This window comes from Myotis yumanensis, unplaced genomic scaffold, assembly GCF_028538775.1.
Source record: "Myotis yumanensis isolate MYYU_CA2020_CCGP unplaced genomic scaffold, mMyoYum1.0.hap1 SCAF_5, whole genome shotgun sequence".
Lineage (NCBI taxonomy): Eukaryota > Metazoa > Chordata > Mammalia > Chiroptera > Vespertilionidae > Myotis > Myotis yumanensis.
The window spans coordinates 91,887,933-91,898,006 of NW_027223756.1; the positions used below are offsets into that span (position 1 = coordinate 91,887,933).

Below are 10,074 nucleotides of genomic sequence, written 5' to 3' on the forward strand. Positions count from 1 at the left end.
TCATGTCTCACATCATTATGTCCTTTCCCGATATACCAGAAATAAATAATTTTCTTCTTATGGAGCACTAATCCCTTGGGCAAGGGAAGTCAACTTCCTCATTAAAGATGAGGTTCTTTATTCAGCCCAGGGCTTCTCAGCAGTCCCAGAGCTCAAAGGAAGGCAGCTGGGTTGGGGGACTTGTGAGTCGTGTTAGCATGGAGCATGAGAAGCTCCACCTACTGCCTTCTACTATCAAATTTGGGACCTCTAGCAGGAACTAAGTAAGAATTCAGTCCCTAGGGATGCAGAGTTTGTTGAGCAGATGCTTGAGAATTATCAGATAATACAGAACATATTGTTTACTCTTTAAGAGAAACGTGATGTAGTCACTCAACAGAATCTCAACTTCCGGACACAGGAACAAAGTCCTGACCCGCCCTCTTTAAAGGCAAATTCCTGCTATGGATTCAACTAAGAACTTTAGGAACAAGACTGTCCACCACACAGCAGGGTATGCTCCTGGCCTGTGAGGCTGGGAGAGCACTAAAGCTTATCTTGAGAGTTGACTTATTCATTCCACAGACATTTCTGGAGCATGTATCACCTTCTGTTCTAGTGACTGCAAAAACTATAAAATACGAAAGTCCTTGAATCCATCAGAAATACTTACTGAGCCCTATCAGTGCTCTGGTGCTAAACATGGAGATTGCTCCTGTTTTCTGCGATTCTGTAGCACTTTGTTGGCACCTCTACAAGGGCCCAGTTTGATTTTTACTGTTTATTTGTGCATATTTGTTCCCCCTTTCCTCCAGGGCAAGGAATGGTGACTTCTTCATGATAGCTTAGTAAAAGATAGGCACTGCAGCCAATTAAGCCGACCATGCTCTTTTCCCCATGGAGGCCTGGTGTGCAATGGCCGCAAACAGCAGCATCCTTGGTAGTGGACAAAACTTGTTGCTAGTAAGGGTTGCCTTAAGGGACGTTGGATACAGCCCTTTCTGGTGGACACTCGTGTCTGAACTCATTCTGCCCCCAATCTAGCCTCCAAACAGGCATGTGGGGGTGCCTTTGGAAAGCCCCAAGGCACAGTGGCCAGAGTCCACATTGGCCAAGTCATTAGGTCCATCCGCACCAAGCTGCAGAACAAGGAGCATGTGATCGAGGTCCTACACAGAGCCAAGTTCAAGTTCCCTGGCTGCCAGAAGAGCCACATCTCCAAGAAGTGGGGCTTTACTAAGTTTAATGTGGATGAGTTTGAAGACATGGTGGCCAAGAAGTGCCTCATTCCAGATGGCTCTGGGGTCAAATACATCCCTAATCGTGGTCCCCTGGACAAATGGCGAGCCCTGAACTCATGAGAGTCTTGGTGCTGCCCCCACCTTACACCCTTCAATAAATCAACTCTCTATCAAAAAAAAAAAAAATAGGCAAATCTGATAGCTATTGCCAGAGACCAATAAAATTTATGGTAACCAAGTCTTTATAATTCAGTTCAATTCAACAAGTACCCGTTGCTTATCTACTATGTGTTTAACATTGTGCTAGGTGCCATGGGTATTGTTATGGACTGAATGTTTGTGTGCTCCCATTACCTCCCCCCTCCCAAAACAAAATTTATATGTTGAAATATAACCCCTCATGTGATGTTAGAAGGTGGAACCTTCAGGAGGCAATTCGATCATGAAGGTGGCACCCTGGTGATGGGATTAGTGCCTTTATAAGAGACCAGAATGCTCGCCAGCTCTTTTCAGCAAGTGAAGACACACCCAGAAATCAGCCATCTGTACCCCAGAAGAAGGCTGTTATCAGAACAGACCATCTGTGATCTCAGTCTTCCAGCCTCTTGAACTGTGAGAAATAACTTTCTGTTGTTGATAAGCCACCCACACCATGGTGTCTTATTTTAGCAGCCTCAGATGACTAAGACAGACATATACAACTACCTAAAGTTGTATACCCTACCCTTCAGAGTTTTGCAGTCTTTTGTGGGGTCCAGGGAGGGGAGAACAGATAAATACCAATGCAACACAACGCTGAATTGAAATAACTAAATGAGAACATGCAATAATCCAACCAGGTATTTGATAAAGGGAGAGAGCAGTGTAGCTGAAAAGATATCACCAGGAAGATGGGACCTCAGCTGGGCCTTGAATGATGAATTGATGAATCAGAGAGTGGGTAGGTCGTTTAGGTGACAGGGTGAAACATGAGGGAAGGCACAGAAGGAATGAAGAGGACTTGAGTCTAAAGTGGAGGGTAAGTGTTAGGCATTGGTAGAAATTTGCTTGTTTTCTGTTTGCCAATTTCTGAGGTGCAACAGAAGTCAGGTTGGACGTGTTTTCTAATTCTACATGTATTTTTGGTTGTGCAAAATCAGCCAATTTAGAAGGATTCTGTTCAGGATCCTACCATTCAAAATTATCAAATAATCAGGTAGTTGGAGGAATATCTTCACCTTCTGTAATTGAGAAAATTGGGGAAGTGTCTTAGTCTTCTATATTGAAGGCAGTGATTCTCAAATTTTAGCTTGCATCAAAATCACCGGGGAGCTTGTGGGAAGACATATTCCTGGGCCCCTCCTGAAGAGTTCCTGATTCAGTAGATCATGGCTGGGCCTGAGAATATGCACTTTTATCAAGTTCCTGGTGAGGTGGATGCTGCAGTTTGGAGACCACACTTTGAGAACCGTTGACTGAGAGGAAAGCTGACGTGGGTTCTTCTGTCCCAGCTTATAACACTCGAGAGTGATGCTAGCCACCAGCATGCGGACACTTCATATCAAAACCTAAGTATAAAAATAAAGTATGTATGTGGTTAAATGAACTGAGTGTATTTTTTGAGATTGTAGGATATAAAAAACAAACAATACTGCCGAAACCGGTTTGGCTCAGTGGATTGAGCGTCGGCCTGCGGACTGAAAGGTCCCAGGTTCGATTCCGGTCAAGGGCATGTACCTGGTTGCGGGCACATCCCCAGTGGGAGGTGTGCAGGAGGCAGCTGATCGATGTTTCTCTCTCATCAATGTTTCTAACTCTCTATCCCTCTCCCTTCCTCTCTGTAAAAAATCAATAAAATATATTTTAAAACAAACAAACAAACAAATAATACAGTGTGACTTGTAAGGCTACCAGGCCTTTTAATGCAATAGTGAGCAGGGCCATATCAACTTGAAATCAGTGGTTTTGTGTTTGGCCCTTGGCATAGCATCGGTATATTAGTGAGAGTTCTCCAGAGAAACAGAACCAATGGGATGTGTGTATATGTAGAAAGAGATTTATTTTAAGGGGTTGATTCATGCAATTGTGGAGGCTTGGCAAGCCCAAAATCTGATGGAGGAGGCCAGCAGGCTGGAGACTCAGAAAAGAGTTGTGGTTTTAGTCCAAAGGCAGTCTGCTGGCGAACCAGAAAGAGCCAATATTATAGATGAAATCCTAGGGCTTCTGCTGGTAGAATTCTCCTTGCATGGGGCAGGTAGTCTTTTGTTGTAGTCATACCTTCAATGGATAGGATGACACCTTCTCATATTATTCTGCCTTACTGGAAGTCCACTGACTTAAATCTCACCCATAAACACACTCACAGAAACATCCAGAATAATGTTTGACCAAATATCTGTGCGCAATGGCCCAGCCAAGTTGACACGTAAAATTAGCCGTCATAATGGGTTTATTTCATTTTATTCTGTCTATTTCATTTTTGTTTTCAGGTTTGGTTCAATTCAATTCAACAAGTGTTTCACCTGCCCAATAATTGCAGTACACTGTAATTCAGTGAGGGGAAGTTATAAAGATTTAATTGTGAAAGAGTTTGTGGTTTATTTATTTCTTCATTTTGTAAAGCCTCTCAGTGTAGTTTAATTTTAGACGGAAACATTTACTAAGATTTTGGTTTAGGGATGCATCTGTGGTTGGGGGCTGGGAGTTGGAGAGGATCCTGGCTTTGCCGCAGCAGTGTTCACTCTGGGAAACCATCATGCCAGCAGTTGGCTGACAGTGGGAAACATCACAGGTGATGCCTTGGGGGTGGTGGAAGAGGTGTGAGGGAGCACTAGGGGAGGTGAGTGGGGAAACTGGGAAGATATCAATCCTGGGGACTGATCCTTTGCTCCAGCTTGGGACTTATGTTGGCCCTGGGAAGTAAAGGCCTTTGGACTAGAACTAAGGGAGGGGTGTGTGTGTGTGTGTGTGTGTGTGTGTGTGTGTGTGTGTGTGTGTGTTTTCCCCCATTTAACTCTAAGACCAGGGGACCACTTTAATTTCCAGGTGAAAAAAAATGTTAAGAATGGGTTAAATAAGAGTGTAGTGGCTCAATGGTGATTCTGACCCCACTAAAAGGGTATGTCCATGTCAATTCCTGGAATCTGTGAATATGACTTTATTGGAAAAGGGTCTTTGCAGATGTACTTAAGTTAAAGATCTTGAGATGAGATCATTCTGGATTATCGGGGTGGGCCCCGAATCCAATGACAAATGAATGCCCTCATCCTATATAATAAAAGGGTAATATGCAAATTGACCAAACTGCAGAACGACCGGTTGCTATGATGAGCACTGACCACCAGGGGGCAGATGCTCAACACAGGAGCTGCCCGCTGGTTCCCACAGCGGGAGTGCAGCTCAGCCACAAGCCGGGCTGATGGCTGGTCAGCACAGTGGCCCACCTCCACAGCAGCGCTAAGGATGTCTGACTGACGGCTTAGGCTGGGCTGAGGGACTCCCTCCCCAGTGTACAAATATCGTACACTGGGCCTCTAGTAAGAGATAGACAGAGAAGGTGTGAAGAGGGAGGCTGAGACTAGAGTGATGAGACCACAAGCCCTGGAACACCTGTGCCACCAATCGTGGGACGAAACAAAGATTCTCCCCTAGGGGCCCTGGAAGAAGGGCAGCCTTGCAGGATTTCAGACTTCTGGCCTCCAGAACTGTGTGAGAATACCTTTTGTTGTTTTAAATCACCATGTTTGTTGTAGTTTGTTATGGCAGCCTCAGGAAAGTAATACAGAGAGTTTTCCTACTTCTTCTCAGAATACCAATTGGCTTTGGCCTGGCAGGGTCCTGGGAAGTGCAGCACTGAAGCACAACAGAGCATGTAACCTGTGTAACCCATGGGAGGCAGCAGTCCTTGGCCAGGGCATCTCAATGGTGGGAACCAAGGCAGTGATGGGGGCCCTCCAGCCATGTCTCGGCAGCACACATTGTCTCAGCACTGGAAGATTTTTGAAGTAATACTAAAAAATGAGCTCAGGCAATTCAAACTCCTGGATCCAGGCCAGTGATGAAGGGTGCAGCCCTCACCCCTCTTACCTGGGGCTGTATCAATCCATGTGGAGATGAGTTTGCCATATGTCTCACTGTGTACCCACACATTTTTTTGGTCTTAACATCCTACTGACAAATGCATTGGGGTAATAGGTGGTGTATCTAGGCCTAACTAAGTATTACTGACCACTTTCTCTTTACCTAGTCTTGCCCCTGTGGGCACTTGAAGTCTAATTTGACTAGTCAGGATGAATTGCCCAACTCTGGAACCCACATATGATACCTAGAACGACTTAATGAAGACCACATTCTGGAATCAGAACTAAATATATTTACTATGTGTATACTGATTGTGATATGAATATACAGTAAATCCTCATAATAATATTTAATAATTAAGAAATAATTATCATCCTCATAATAAGTCCATTAGGCTCCATGGATTCCATATTTGTGAATTCACCTACTTGCTAAAATGTATTTATAACTCCAAATCAATAGTCCTGGTACTTTTGCAGTTCTTGTTGACATGCACAGAGAATAGAAAAGTTTGAGTCATCTGATGTACACTTTCCCAGCTGAGGTCAAACAAGGTGACACTCTGCATTCTTGTTTCAGTCCTCATACTGTAACCAAGGGTCCTTTTTTTGGTCTATTTGGTGCCATGATTTTTGCACTTTTGTTGTTGGTGGTGATGGTTTAACTGTTTAAAATGGCCCACAAGCACAATGCTGAAATGTTTGGTGTTCCCAAGTGCAAGAAGTCTGTGATGTACCTTAAGGAGAAAATACACGTTAGGTAAGTTTCATTCTGGCATGAGGTATAGTGCTGCTGTTGAGTTCAATATTAATGAATCAAAATATATATTAAATAAGGAGTCTTTAAACAAATGCACATAAAACAAGGTTATCTACTGATCAGTTGATGAAAATATTGTGGTCAGAGGCTCATCGAAACTTAGCCCTGTATTTCCCCTGGGAGCATGGTTCATTATTCACTAATTTGTGATGACTTTACAGAACATAACTACCATGACTAATGAGAAGCAGCTGTATGCGATTACAAAAATTTTTCAGTGTCATTCTGACATAAATTTCCAAGTGTTCTCATGAAAGGTTCTTAAAGAAACTCTGCCCAGTTCATTCTGGTGCCCCTTCTCCACATCTTGTCTCACCCTGCTAATGCCTCCCCTCCCCCAACACATCTATTCCATGAAGCTTCCTCCCATTCTGTTCCAGGTTGAATTCCATGGTCTACTCTCAGGTCCCTTCTAATCATGGGTGCAATGTCCTTGGTCTTTTCATAGACACATACTCAAAGTTCACTCTATATAAAAAATATATGGAGGTTAACTATCTTTAATTTCTTTGCAAAAATGCCAACTTTCTGCTTGTTGACTTAGGAAAGCTTTTCTTTGTGCCCCATTATTGCACCTATGTTTTGTGCCAGTTCAGCATCCCTCTGTTAAGGAGAAATTTTTTTGCATGTTTTTGGAATTAAAAACCTATATTTTATTGTGAAGCACCATGACACTGCCTTGTTGTATTATACTTCCCCTCCCATCCTTCCTCCTCCCAGCCATCAGCATACAGATAGATAGATGTAACATATATATGTCCAAATAAAATATTTGGACATATAGAGGGCCAGTGTATGAATGCATGCACAGGTGAGGTCCCTTGGCCTGGCTGACGATGGGGGCCATTGGGAGGGGCCGCGGGAGGTTGGCTGTGGGAGTGCACTGACCACCAGGGGGCAACTCCTGCATTGAGTGTCTGCCCCCTGGTGGTTAGTGCACTTCATAGTGACCAGTTGACCGGTTGTTTGGTAGTTTGGTTGCTTAGGCTTTTATATATATAGACAATGTATATATACACAAATACTTTATAATTATACTATTATTAATAGAGTATTGTTAATTGTTAGTACTCTGACATAGCATTTAATATTATCTCAAATCCTAGTAACTAACACATGAGCCATATGTAGCTCTTCACAATCTTTTAGTAATAGGAGAGGAGCCTCAATGAAGGGACTTATTCTGAGTAACTTGGACTTTTTTAAAAAATATGTTTTTATTGATTTTAGAGAGAGGAAGAGAGAGGTAGAGGAGGAGGGATAGAAACATCAATGATGAGAGAGAATCATTGGTTGGCTGCCTCTTGCACGGCCCCTACTGGGGATCAAGCCTGCAACCTGGGCATGTGCCATGACCAGGATCCAATTGTGACCTCCTGGTCCATGGGTCAAGGTTCAACCACTAATCCATACCAGCCAGGCTGAGTAACTTAGATTTTACACACTTTTATCCCAGAAGGGAGAAAGTCGCTGTTGCCTACAGTCTTAGGAATTCTGTCCTGTGGCAATATCGTAAGAGTCAGCTTGGTCTGCTTTTTAAATGCTTCTTTAAGAGAGTATTTTCAAACCTTTATTTGAAGCTCATCTCAAAGTGAGAAGCCAACACTTGGGCAATTAAAGTAAAGATATTTCACCCATGCTTAATTCACTGGAAAAACTAGAGAAAATAGTTCCTAGGGAGAAATCAGGAGACAGAAAGTCTTAACACAAAGCAAGAAACTCTGGCCTGTCCCACTAGGAGGGTTTCCTCTGATGGCTGGTACTTGTGCTGTAGTATATTGGTGTTGTGGGCAATTACATTTTTAGATCTTTATTTCATAGGTTAAGAGATAAAGTGTACCTCTGTTTCCTCTAAAGGAAGCTTACATGTCTAGGTTAAAAGAACAATGTGAGCAAAGAAGATCCAGGATTGGAGGTTGGCGCAAGGAGAAAGGTTTAATTGAGAAAAGACAGGGTGCCCTCAGTGGGGAAATACTATGCAGTGTCAGAAACGGGTCTCATGGTGACTGGGAACACAGAGGCAATCTGTTGCTGGACAACTCAGCTCTGGAACTTCAAGGATTCCACATTCACTAGCAAATCCAGAAGTCGGGAGGTGGGGCGTGGGAAAATACTTGGCTGTGGTCGCCTCTCTGTAAATGGCAGCAGTGACTAGGGACACAAAGACCTTTGAGAAAGCCACCAATTTCCTCCCCGGCACAGCCCTCCACCACTAGAGATTACATGAGAGGAAATTTGCTTAGCTCATAACAAAGTTTATTAGTTTAGCAGATCTGTTTGTTTAATGAGTGTCCATTTTTGAAGACTCCATTCATCAAACTGGCTCAGGCCCAGTGGTCTATGACAAAGACTGTCAGAGACCCCCCAAAGACAGCATACAGAAAGAACCTGCAACCCAGGGCTTGGGAAAGTTTGAAATAAACACAAGAATCAAAGATAAATACCAACTGCTGAAGGGAATGAGCTAATTTTCTCAAGGCTAACTAGATGGATGTCAAAGGGAACTGCCATGTTTCTTGTTAGGCATAGGAACGAAGCACAGGAGGCACCAGAATGGCTGACGTGCCTACCAGACTAATAATTCTAGATGAGTCTCAAGGCTATGCTGGGCTTTGGTCAGTTTTTTTGTCCAAGTATCAGTGCAAACCATGTTCTAGCTAGGGCATGCCGAGACTCAAAACTGGGAAGATGAAATAAATTAAAAAAATAAAAAAAACAAAACTGGGAAGATGGAATTCTGCCATTGAGTTCAAAGGGCAAATGTGGGGATAGAAATAAGAGACCGAGTCAAGATGAGGTAAGATGGTAGATAATGGTAGAGCCCATACTTGGGTCAACTCCAGGCAGCACCACTCACATTGTAGTCCATATGAATGGTGCCCGAGAGGCCTGGACTGTGTAACCGGTACTCCTTTGCAGTTGTGGATAGTGAATTGGACCAGGGAACAAAAGGGAGATTGTATCTAAGCTAAGAATGAGCTAAAGTTTCCACACTTTTATTTGCTCTCTATTTTAATAGCATAGATATCCTAGGATAAAAATCAAGATATGGTAGAAAGAGGAAAGGCCTAGAAATGAGAAGACACAGGGTCCAATCCAGGTCAAATTACTCTCTGAGACATGGGTGATTTATTCAATACTTCCTGAGTCTGAGTAAAGTGGGTTCAACTATACCTACTGTGCTTCTCCACCTCACAAGGTCGGCTCAAATTGATAAAGAATGTAAACAAGCATAGGATGCTTTGCCAAGGATAGGGGTTACACATGATGCTGTTGTCATGGTGTAAGCAGGATGCTGAGATCTTTCAATAGTCTACAAGGCCCCACAAGACCTCTCTCTTTCTCCTGCCTCACCTCCTCCACTCCCGCCTCCTTCTCTCTGCTCTAGCCATTCTGACTCCTTCACCATTCCTCCTGTATCAGCTTCCCATGACACTCCAGGGCCTTACCAGTTGCTCTTTCTCTGTTTGGAAGGTCTTCTCCAGGACATCAACTTGCCTTTCTCCTTTACTTCCTTTAGGTTTGATTCAAATGTCAACTTCCTGATGAAGTTTTCCCTGACAATACACTATTTTGAATTGCTTACCTCCTGGCACTCCTTAACACTATCCCCTATTTTACTTTTTTACCCAAAACACATCACTCTCTAATACAAATTTAATTTACATGCGATTACATGTATATTCTGTCTTTCCCCACCAGAATGTAAGGGATTTTTATCTGTTTTGTACCCTAAACCAAAAATAATCTAGAAAATTGGTAGGCACGCAAAAAATACTAGATCCATGACAGGGGAAGAACCATTCAAAGACACAAATTCTCCCCCTCAGCAGGATGCCTTTTGTACTTTAATTGAAATGATGTCTGTATCAGCTCTTGGTTATCTAGCTACTTGACTTTTGCTCAGGTTTCGTTCTGCTGCAGGACATTTCATTAAAGTTTTAATTTATCCCCATTGGTGTTGCATAGAAAAGAG

The 10,074-nt window shown here is 43.1% G+C and overlaps 1 non-coding gene across 1 annotated transcript; it reads left to right on the plus strand.

Annotated features, from left to right (window-relative positions):
* The first annotated feature begins 841 nt into the window (after window positions 1-841).
* LOC139011881 (small nucleolar RNA SNORA70) lies at window positions 842-976 on the plus strand. Its single transcript, XR_011471696.1, has one exon. It is a non-coding gene; the product is annotated as a small nucleolar RNA SNORA70 (small nucleolar RNA).
* Window positions 977-10,074: the final 9,098 nt, after the last annotated feature.